This window comes from Megalobrama amblycephala, linkage group LG3, assembly GCF_018812025.1.
Source record: "Megalobrama amblycephala isolate DHTTF-2021 linkage group LG3, ASM1881202v1, whole genome shotgun sequence".
NCBI classification, from domain to species: Eukaryota; Metazoa; Chordata; class Actinopteri; order Cypriniformes; family Xenocyprididae; genus Megalobrama; species Megalobrama amblycephala.
In genome coordinates, this window is record NC_063046.1 from 37,537,597 (window position 1) to 37,548,881 (window position 11,285).

The following is an 11,285-nucleotide window of genomic DNA, read 5'->3' on the forward strand; positions in this document are numbered from 1 at the left end:
TGTCCAGAACTTCCAGGTTCTACATTAGAATGCCTCCTGCATCGGCATCACACGCATGAGTCGTGCGGCTCACATGTGCAGCTTTGGCCAATACTGAGCCGATACTCGTAAACGTAAACGGAAGCCTTCTCTGTGCTTACTGCTTCACCTGCATAAGGATAATGACATGGAAGAAAAGAGATTATTGAATAAAGTTATTTTTGTTTTGTTTTTGCACACAAAAAGTATTCCAGTCACTTCATAAAATTAAGATTGAACCACTGCAGTCACGTCGACTGTTTTAACTATGTCTTTAGCACCTTTCTGGACCTTGAAAGTGTTGATTATATTGCTGTCTATGTCATACACCTCTCGGATTTAATCAAAAATATCTTAATTTGTGTTCCGAAGATGAACAAAGGTCTTGCGGGTGTGGAACAACATGAGGGTGAGTAATTAATAACAGAATTTTCATTTTTGGGTGAACTAACCCTTTAAAAAGTGTCAGCTGCCTTTTTAATCTATACATTTATTAGGGGAAAAATCAGAAAGAAGTGCATTAGTTAGATATTAGACAAAGCAAGGTTAATTCTGTGAAATAACTATTTCTAAAGGGGGGTACAATGATAAAAGTGTAATAAAACCTATTAGTTATTTGTTTATTTGACAAGGACAACACAGAACAATACTGTTACATGAAAATGTAATTTAATTCATTTAATTTAAAAGATGATTTGTATATGAGCTTCTAGCTAATAGCTCATTTGTCCCTGTTTAAAGAAAGGTTAGATTTAAAGAAGGTTGTTCACTTATATATATATATATATATATATATATATATATATATATATATATATATATATATATAATGATTTCTTAAGCAATATTTTTTGTCTTGTACCCTATTAAAAATGTTTGTAGGCTAATTTTTACAGAAGAAAACAGCAGCACTAAAAACCTGGTTGACTATAAGATACCTTTAGTCTGGCTATCACCAGACCAAGCTCAATTTAAAATTGAACATTGGTCTGGGGAGTTTGCTATGTATTTCCTACTGCACAAGAGGCGTGATCAACGAGCATTAGTCATGCAATTGGATAGTCCTTCAACCAATAAGATCAACGATCCGGGTGACGTACTTTGCAGAGCGATGCGAAAACTCCAGACAGGTTTACCGTGTGTCTCAATCAGCTCCCTAGTTCAGTAGTCAGAGCACTGATCAGGGAATCAGCCACATTCACTTTCATGATATACTGATTCACGACTAGGGAACTAGGGAGCTGATTGAGACGCAGGTTTAGTTTGTATTGGTTTGTAGCATTGATCCGCGGTTTGCAGAACCAGCATTGGCATCGAGCGATTTTTGCAGGTTGTGCAAAAAAAACATGAAAGTGATCGGTATTTACACCCACTCGAGCAATTTGTTTGCCAACTAAAGAAGTCATTCAGCATCGTTGAGTTTAAAAGGCGACTCTGATACTGTTCTGGTTCAGTGTAAATGAACGCGGAATATAGCCGCCCTAAACTACGTCATTGTCATGACAACCAAAAAGAATTCCAGTCAGCTCAGGCGGCGCGAGATTCAAGAAGCAGGGAGACGAAACATATAGAGCAAATAATAAATATATTGTCTACCATCAAGGGGCATTGAAGTAAAAGAGTCCTGTACTCACATCGTGAAGCAAACCACCAGAATAACACCAGAGAATCATTGTGTGTCATCAATCGCCGTTTGTAATCTTCCTATGAAGAGACTGTCGGATCAACGCTCTGCTACATTTCTCTCAGATAAGGTAAATGCTTAACACAATCGGCGTCACTGTGATTGTGCATTGTTATTTTGGAGAGACGGGTAGATCAGATAGAGTTTGAAAGCTGCTTGCCGTCGCTTCTCTATCGTCATTGTGTTATACCCGCCAATAGCGAGCAAGATGGATAAGCCAGTCTGTGATTGGTTCCCGCAAAAGTGTAACAGCGCAGCAGAAATGAATGCACGGGTTTCCAGACTGAGTTGCCGAGCGAAATCAAATCGCCGGCAGATCAGGCTGGGTTTACCCAGACTAAGATACCTTACCATATACAATGAAAAACTGTAAATGGTTTAATATCACATTAGCCTATATGAAATTTAAAAATACTATAAAATATTGTCAAATTCAGGTTTTAGTGTAATATGGTTAGTCTGATGGTGTTTTGTCTTTGTGTTTTAGAACCTGTGTGTCATGTACAGTGGGTACGGAAAGTAGTCAGACCCCCTTAAATTTTTCACTCTTTGTTATATTGCAGCCATTTGCTAAAATCCTTTAAGTTCATTTTTTTCCCTCATTAATGTACACACAGCACCCCATATTGACAGAAAAACACAGAATTGTTGACATTTTTGCAGATTTATTAAAAAAGAAAAACTGAAATATCACATGGTCCTAAGTATTCAGACCCTTTGCTCAGTATTTAGTAGAAGCACCCTTTTGATCTAATACAGCCATGAGTCTTTTTGGGAAAGATGCAACAAGTTTTTCACACCTGGATTTGGGGATCCTCTGCCATTCCTCCTTGCAGATCCTCTCCAGTTCTGTCAGGTTGGATGGTAAACATTGGTGGACAGCCATTTTTAGGTCTCTCCAGAGATGCTCAACTGGGTTAAGTCAGGGCTCTGGCTGGGCCATTCAAGAACAGTCACAGAGTTGTTGTGAAGCCATTCCTTCGTTATTTTAGCTGTGTGCTTAGGGTCATTGTCTTGTTGGAAGGTAAACCTTCGGCCCAGTCTGAGGAAGGGTTCTGGTCATCCCAAACGTCTTCAATTTAAGGATTATGGAGGCCAATGTGCTCTTAGGAACCTTAAGTGCAGCAAAATTTTTTTTGTAACCTTGGCCAGATCTGTGCCTTGCCACAATTCTGTCTCTGAGCTCTTCAGGCAGTTCCTTTGACCTCATGATTCTCATTTGCTCTGACATGCACTGTGAGCTGTAAGGTCTTATATAGACAGGTGTGTGGCTTTCCTAATCAAGTCCAATCAGTATAATCAAACACAGCTGGACTCAAATGAAGGTGTAGAACCATCTCAAGGATGATCAGAAGAAATGGACAGCACCTGAGTTAAATATATGAGTGTCACAGCAAAGGGTCTGAATACTTAGGACCATGTGATATTTCAGTTTTTCTTTTTTAATAAATCTGCAAAAATGTCAACAATTCTGTGTTTTTCTGCCAATATGGGGTGCTGTGTGTACATTAATGTGGAAATAAATGAACTTAAATGATTTTAGCAAATGGCTGCAATATAACAAAGAGTGAACGATTTAAGGGGGTCTGAATACTTTCCGTACCCACTGTCTGAGCATTGGCCTCATTTTATGGAAAGGTTGCTTACAATGAACTCTGATTCATCATCTGATTTTCTGTTTAACCACTGAGGTTGTACATTAGTAGATTTAGTAGTTCAAGTATAAAATAAACAGACACCATTTATGCTATCTTGTAATACTTTTTGGCAACCACAGCTGTCGTGTTTACCATGTAAATATAGCAGAATTGTTTTTACAGTGTAAATTTATATTGCTTAAAATAATACAAACAAAATTACTGATTAATAAAATGCTTATGTTAGTGTTACTAACTGTATAAAATGTATTATCAAGTTAAAGTACAGCAGTTCTTTACAGTATAGCAGGTCCATACAGCAGGACAAAAGGGACATTCAATAACATTTGAAGACTCAAATTCTGGGACAAATATAAAGAAAAACTTCTTAGAACAGTGGAAATACATACATTTAGGAAGTTCTTCCAAACATTAGCATCTCATCAGTCCATCCTCTGTGATGATGTGAGCTGTGTTTGTCCTTGTTGAATGCACAAATGCAAAATAACATTGAACTGACAAGTTCCCAGCACAAGCAGTCTGATTACATGAAGTCAATAGGGTTTAATGGGGCTTGAATGGGGCTGATTGCTCACTGCACTTTTCCGCTGACTTTGCTGTCCGTGAACTGTCACAAACTTTCTTATTTAAGAGCGAAACTCTGAATTTGAAAAAAAAAAAAAACATTCCTCTAAAGTATTTTAATTTGATTCCAGTGAGTCTTCATGAGGTTGTGTCGGGGAAAAACGCTGCAATCAGACATTTGTTAAGGGCTGTTATGTCGCTCTCATCACACAAAAATCAAGAGGCTTTCAGTCTCTGTCATAACAGGTATCTGTTTCACTAATGCTCAATGAGTTTAACCTCATCTCATTTGTATTCGTAACTATTTGTACGTAAAATGTGTGGTTCTGGCACGCGTATATTTTTTAGTACATTTATAAAGACATTGAAACATACAATATTAGCATGATGGCATAATCAGTGACATAAACCCATATATAACTACAGATGTACATATTTTGTCCCATGTTAATATAATAATTATTGAAAGAATAGTAGAAATTAACCTTAAAATGAGATAAATGGATTTGGTTTGCACTTCACTTACTCTATATTGTATTTCATATTTGTTGAGCTTTGATAATTAAATTCAGCTATACAACAAAAGCAAATAACTTGTTATACTGTCCCATCTGAATTAGATTTTTTTATACATGAATTTGTCTTCCTCTGGCAAGCTCTGGCATTTCCTGATAAATGAGAGTTGCTTGCATAAGTATTTCACCTGTGGTGGGAAGATTCATAAATATTTGTATGTAAATATAATATAAACCTAATTTCATTTGACATTATTTTTATTTATTTTCTTCCTCCAATGGAAACAAATACGCACTACTGTTCCAAAGTTTAGGATCTGTAAGATTTTGTTTTGTTTTTGAAAGAAGTCTCTTCTGCTCAACAAGGCTGTATTAGTTTGATCAATATTGTTAAATATTATTGCAATTTAAAATAACTGTTTTCTTTGTGAATATATTTTAACATGCAATTTATTCCTATGGTCGAAGCTAATTTTTTAGCATCATTACTCCAGTCTTCTGTGTCACATGATCCTTCAAAAATTAGTATTCCTAATCTAGAGTGCAAAAGGAAACACACTCATTTAGAGGTCTTTAGAATCTTGTGAAATCTTATAAAAAGTCTCTAACAGCAGCCAGGGCTGAGCATCTCCAAGAAATCATAGAAAATAACCAAAACACTCCAAGGTTGTTTAGAACAGTGGCTAGATTAACAAATAAACAGACATCACCTGAACTGAATATTCCTTTACAGTTTAGTAGTAATGACTTTATGAATTTCTTCAGTGAGAAAATCGAAAGCATCAGAAATACAACTGTAAATGTACAACCTTTGACAGCGCTTTGATTCAGCTTCAATTATCGCCCCTTAAAGGATTAGTTCACTTTAAAATGAAAATTACCCCAAGCTTTACATACCCTCAAGCCATGTGTATGACTTTCTTCTTTCAGAACACAATCAGAGTTATATCCTGACATAAGTTTTATAATGGCAGTGAATGGGTCCAACAAGTATGAAGCTCAAGAAAGTGCATCCATCCAAAGCAAAACATACTCCACACGGCTCCGGGTTAATAATGGCCTTCAGAAGTGAAACGATGTGTTTGTGTAAGAAAAATATCCATATTTAACAAGTTATAAAGTAAAATATCTAGCTTCCGCCAGACCGCCTTTCTTTTTCAGAAAGCATGGAATTAGTTTCTGTTACATGTAGCTGGTGTAAAGACGAGGCAGATACAGATCTCCACAATAACAACGGGTACTTTAATGAACAATTCACTCTTAGAAAAAAAGGTTCTTTGGGGTTCTATATAGAACCCTAGGGTTCTTTAACCAACTTTATAGAACCCTTTCTGCCAAAAAGGTTCTATATAAGGAGAAAAAACCCTTTTGGCACAAAGGGTTCTTTGGGCTAAATGTGCTTTATATACATTATTAGTGCTTTATTTAAATGATTACACTATTGAACATTATATTTGTGTTTTTACTTCAATTTTACTTAGGCACACCTTTCATTCTGAAGAAAACAAACTTATATACATTTTCAAGTTTAATAGGTGTATTAGAAAATAATAATTGACGCATTATCCTGTAATGAAAAAAAAATCTAAATTAGTTGTTTCTGGATCTAGGCGCTAGGGGCAGAATTCTGCGATTTGCTGGTTAAAGAAAATCCTGTAGGAATTACTTAGATTCTGAAAGTCAATTCTTATAACTCAACCCTCCAAACAGATGCACTAAATGATATTAGACATAAACAGCAAATAACTTGCATGTGTATGCGCTGATCAGTTCTGTACTGTCTGCACGCGCAGTGTCGGATTCCAGCCGCGCGCGTCGTGCGCGAGTAATTAGAATGCGCGTGAACACAGCATTTTAAACTTCAACCGTTATGCTGCGTTCACACCAAACGCGAATAGAGCGTCAAATTCGCGTCTACCGCGTCTAGTTTGCCGCTTGAACATTTTGAATGCATTCACGCGTCTAGAGCGAAATAGACGCGCGTAAAAAACAAGCGTTTGAAGCGAAATTGACGCGCGTCCGAGGCGAAATCCGCTTCTTGTGGGAGGGGCAAGTGCTAGGCGGTTGTCTGTTTGCAAGATGGCTGATGTTGATCGTGCGTTCATCGAGAGAGCTACCGCTTTGTATTTGCTCTGGAGAGCAGAACAGCGGCGTAGGGGTCAGCGTCGCGGGAAGGCCGCGGGTCGATAAACGTGTACGTGACTCAAAAGTAAAATGTGTATTTACAACTTACCAGGTAGCCCAATCTCCTCACCGACACTCTTCCAAGCGAGGTCCTTTTTATTCCTGTCTGAAGTATGAACTTGTGTCATAAATCCCTGGGTGACTGCTCACTGATAATATCAGTCGTTCCTCCATTTTGAATGAGTGACTCCGGGCGGGCCTGCCGCCACAGCAGCAAGCAGGCTCCTGATTGGTTAACGCGGCGCGAATTTACGCCAAAGTTCAAATTTTTCAACTCGGGCGTCAGACGCGAATTCGCGTCAAACGCTAAATGCACAAAAAGCACCATTCGCGCGAAACGCTCAATTCGCGTCATACGCGCGAATGAGGCGAATTCGCGTCTTCCGCGCCGCGCTAAACGCCTCATTCGCGCCGCAAGACCTCCAGACGCGCGTAAACGCGTCTTTACATTGACTTAACATTGAAATCATTCGCGCCAGACGCTCTATTCGCGTTTGGTGTGAACACAGCATTACGGACGTCCGTTTGAGCTCAGCGCTCGAGAGGACGACGATTAAATTGGTAAGTGAGAAAATAATATCTCTTACGTTATTTTAATGACATTTGCCTAAATCCCTGATATTTTTACACACATTACATGTTTTTTTTTCAAGAATCAAAAAGAAGAAATGTGGTTTACGGTGCTGTCCGGGCCTGCGCTATTCTCCGCCAGGAGGTTTGTCATTTCTTACATTAATTCCTAAAATCTCTGTTAAAAAACGGTTGTGGACTGATCAATAAAGGTGGCGTGAGTCCATGTTATATCCCAATACACTTTTCTTTGTACTGTAGATTGTATTGGACCTAGAAAACGCATAAAACGATATTTCAGGAGCAGTCAAATCACGTGATCACAGCGAGACTGCACTGTTATAAACATGAATTCAAGAGAAACACCGAAGAACAAAGAGAGGAGCTGATGAAGATGTTTCTTCTGTGGATATAGCTGTGAGTATTTGGTGTTTGCAGTTATAGAAAACTTTTTTCTGAATTAATTGAAGGCCTAATTTATGCTAAACACTGTATTTGGTTCTTGAAGATGCATTATGAAATGAAGAAAAGACCTTCAACTGCAAACCAATGACACAAAACAGTACATTATTTTTACTCACAGTACCAACTTTGGGAAACTTGTAAATCTGCTAATCTGAAGTGGCTTATATTTGTTTTCTATTTTCCATGTTTAATGCAATAATTAATAATAATAAATAAATTAATATTTCTGTTTGCACTCCCACTGCAGAAATGGACTCTGGAGTGCAGCATTACTTCATTAAGATGAAAATAACACACCTGTATGATTCAAGTAAGTTTTAAGATGTGATTGTGAGAGATTCCTTTCTGTTTTCTGTTGTACTGTGCTCACCATGAGTCTAATAGATGTTTTTCTGACTTGCATCTCCATCTTAGGATGTCAAGCCCCCTGAACGCAAAGAGAGTCTGCATCAAAATGGACGTGCCCCTGATTGAAAACCAACACGATCACACGAAAATGCGTATAAATAGTACGAGTGTGTAATCTCGTAGAATATATACGGCAAAATGAGTTTTGGCGTGCTTACGGTACGCAGTTTTTCACGTGCATATGATACGCACTTTATGGCGTATTATATGTACGAAACCCCCACCCCCATACTATTTATACGCATTTTCGTGTGATCAGGCTCTTGAAAACACAGAGATGTCAAAAGTATCTGTTGGCTGTCTACTTTTTGTTCAATATGGAGCATCCAAATGCCAAATGCATCCAAATGCCAAATGCCTTATCTGAATGTTAAATTATCATTTAACGCTTATGAATTTAAAAAAAAGTTTAAAAAAATTCTACTAGCTAGTCTCTGTTCATTTTTTTTTAGAAACGTTTATTTATGTTAACTCTTCTAACTATTGCTCTGAATTGCAGTGTTTTATACTGCTTGTGTCATTGTAAATGCTAATAAAAATGTCTTAAATGATTACATATTATTTTGTTGTGTTATGTCTATAGGTATTTAAGATTTTCTAGTGATAAAGTAACTATATATAAATTATATAATTCATAAAATGTAATTAAAATAAATTAAAAACTAAATCAATAAAATGAACCCATAAAGGTTCTATATAGAACCTTTTTTCCTGGCAATAAAGAACCCTAAAGGGTTCTTTTGATTGAACCCTTAAAAAGGGTTCTATATAGAATCTTTTAGGGGTTCCAAATACGTAGCGCCTGATAGAACCTTTTAAGGTTCTATATAGAACCTTTTCTTCTAAGAGTGTGGAAGAGAACACCAAACATACATAACATAACATTAAGAACAGACAAGGAGTGAAGGGAGTGAGTCCATGAAGGGAGTGCTAACGAGGAAGTCCAGGTGTAGATGATCGGTGATGATGGGGAGATGACGAGGGAAGTGAGTGCAGGTGTGGAGAACAGGAGGATGATGGGAAATGGAGTTCGGGAGACAAGGGATCGGTAACAGTTTCGACTGTTATGCCGATGATACTCAGTTATATATTTCACAACCAGATAAAATTTTTGTAGGACACAGAGACCAGGGAGAAGACTGTCTAGACATTTCAGTTGATGTGTGCCGGGGTGGATCAGGCATGCAAGAGGATTTTATCCACCGCAAAAATCTTACTGTCCCCAAACTTTTAAAGGTGCCATAGAATGGAAAATTGAATTGACCTTGGCATAGTTGAATAACAAGAGTTCAGTACATGGAAATGACATACAGTGAATCTCAAACACCATTGTTTCCTCCTTCTTATGTAAATCTCATTTGTTTAAAATACCTCCGAAGAACAGGCGAATCTCAACATAACACCGACTGTTACGTAACAGTCGTGATCATTAATATGTACGCCCCCAATATTTGCATATGCCAGCTCATGTTCAAGGCATTAGACAAGGGCAGGACGTCTGGATGTGCACAGCAGAATAATCAGACTAGGTAAGCAAGCAAAGACAATAGCGAAAAATGGCAGATGGAGCAATAATAACTGACATGATCCATGATATGGTATTTTTAGTGATATTTGTAAATTGTCTTTCTAAATGTTTTGTTAGCATGTTGCTAATGTACTGTTAAATGTGGTTAAAGTTACCATCGTTTATTACTGTATTCACGGAGACAAGAGCCGTCGCTATTTTCATTTTTAAACGCAGTCTGTATAATGCATAAACACAACTTCATTCTTTATAAATCTCTCCAACAGTGTAGCTTTAGCCAGTTAGCCACAGAGCATAGCCTCAAACCCATTCAGAATCAAATGTAAACATCCAAATAAATACTATACTCACATGATCCGATGCATGACATTTTGTAAAGATCCATTTTGAGGGTTATATTAGCTGTGTGAACTTTGTTTATGCAATGTATATAGAGGCGAGAGCTCGAGGGCGGGGAGCGCGAGCAATTAAAGGGGCAGCAGCCGGAATCGGCGCATTTCTAATGATGCCCCAAAATAGGCAGTGAAAATTTTTTTTTTAAAAAATATCTATGGGGTATTTTGAGCTGAAACTTCACAGACACATTCAGGGGACACCTTAGACTTATATTACATCTTGTAAAAAAACGTTCTAGGGCACCTTTAAGCAGTTGTGTATTTTCATTGTTTCATGTCTCTACATAGGTCTGGTACTCTTTAGTGTCCATCCAAGCATATACAAAAATGCTTGGAGAGATGAGATCACTGTGGTTATAATTTATTTAGTTGTTAATCTATCTATTTCTGGATAATTTGTAATGTTATCATGTTGCACACATTTTTTCATCTAAAGTAAAGTTTATGGATTAGTTTCAATTCAGTGTCGTATGAGGACAGTGTCAGATCTTAGTAATTCTATAGGTAATTTTGGTCAAAACCCTTGAGCATTAAACTCCCACTTCACATTTGTAACCTGTGTGTGTGTGTGTGTGTGTGTGTGTGTGTGTGTGTGTGTGTGTGTGTGTGTGTGTGTGTGTGTGTTTGTGTGTGTGTGCACGCATTTTTGTGATTTATAGGGACACAAATTTGTATAAGGACATGGGTATTATACTGGTATTACGACGTAAACATTTAATGAGTCCTAATATTTAAAATAGCTTTAAAAACATACTAAACAATGTTTTATTAAAAATGTAAAAATGCAGAATGTTTTCTGTGATGGGTAGGTTTAGGGGTAGGGGTAGAGTAGGGGGATAGAATCTACAGTTTGTACAGTATTAAAACCATTACGCCTACGTCCTCACTTTGATAGAGCGTGTGTGTGTGTGTGTGGTCCTGGTAAACAATGTTATGGGGACATTTTTTTGATCCCCATGAAGAAAATAGCTTAGAAATCACAATAATTATTAAAAATAATGTAAAAATGCAGAAAGTTTTCTATGATAAGTAGGTTTAAAATTAGGGAATGGAGTATACAGTTTGTACAGTCTAAAAATAATTACATCTATGAAAAGTGTGTGTGTGTGTGTGTGTGTGTGTGTGTGTGTGTGTGTAACAGCATCCTGTGAAACTTGATGTTGTGTCTTGTTAATGTCATTGGCTTAAAAATGCTAGGGATGTATTATCTGACTACAGAGGAACTCTTCAAATCAAGTTAAACAAATAAAATTAATTTAGGTCTCTGAGCTCATATCTCATACTTAATTACCTTGA

General features: G+C 37.3%; 1 long non-coding RNA gene across 1 annotated transcript; it reads left to right on the forward strand.

Moving 5' to 3' along the window:
* The first annotated feature begins 7,132 nt into the window (after positions 1–7,132).
* On the forward strand, positions 7,133–8,199 carry LOC125264156. The gene is made up of 4 exons (XR_007184004.1): positions 7,133–7,184; positions 7,277–7,338; positions 7,906–7,968; positions 8,073–8,199. It is a non-coding gene; the product is annotated as an uncharacterized LOC125264156 (long non-coding RNA).
* Positions 8,200–11,285: the final 3,086 nt, after the last annotated feature.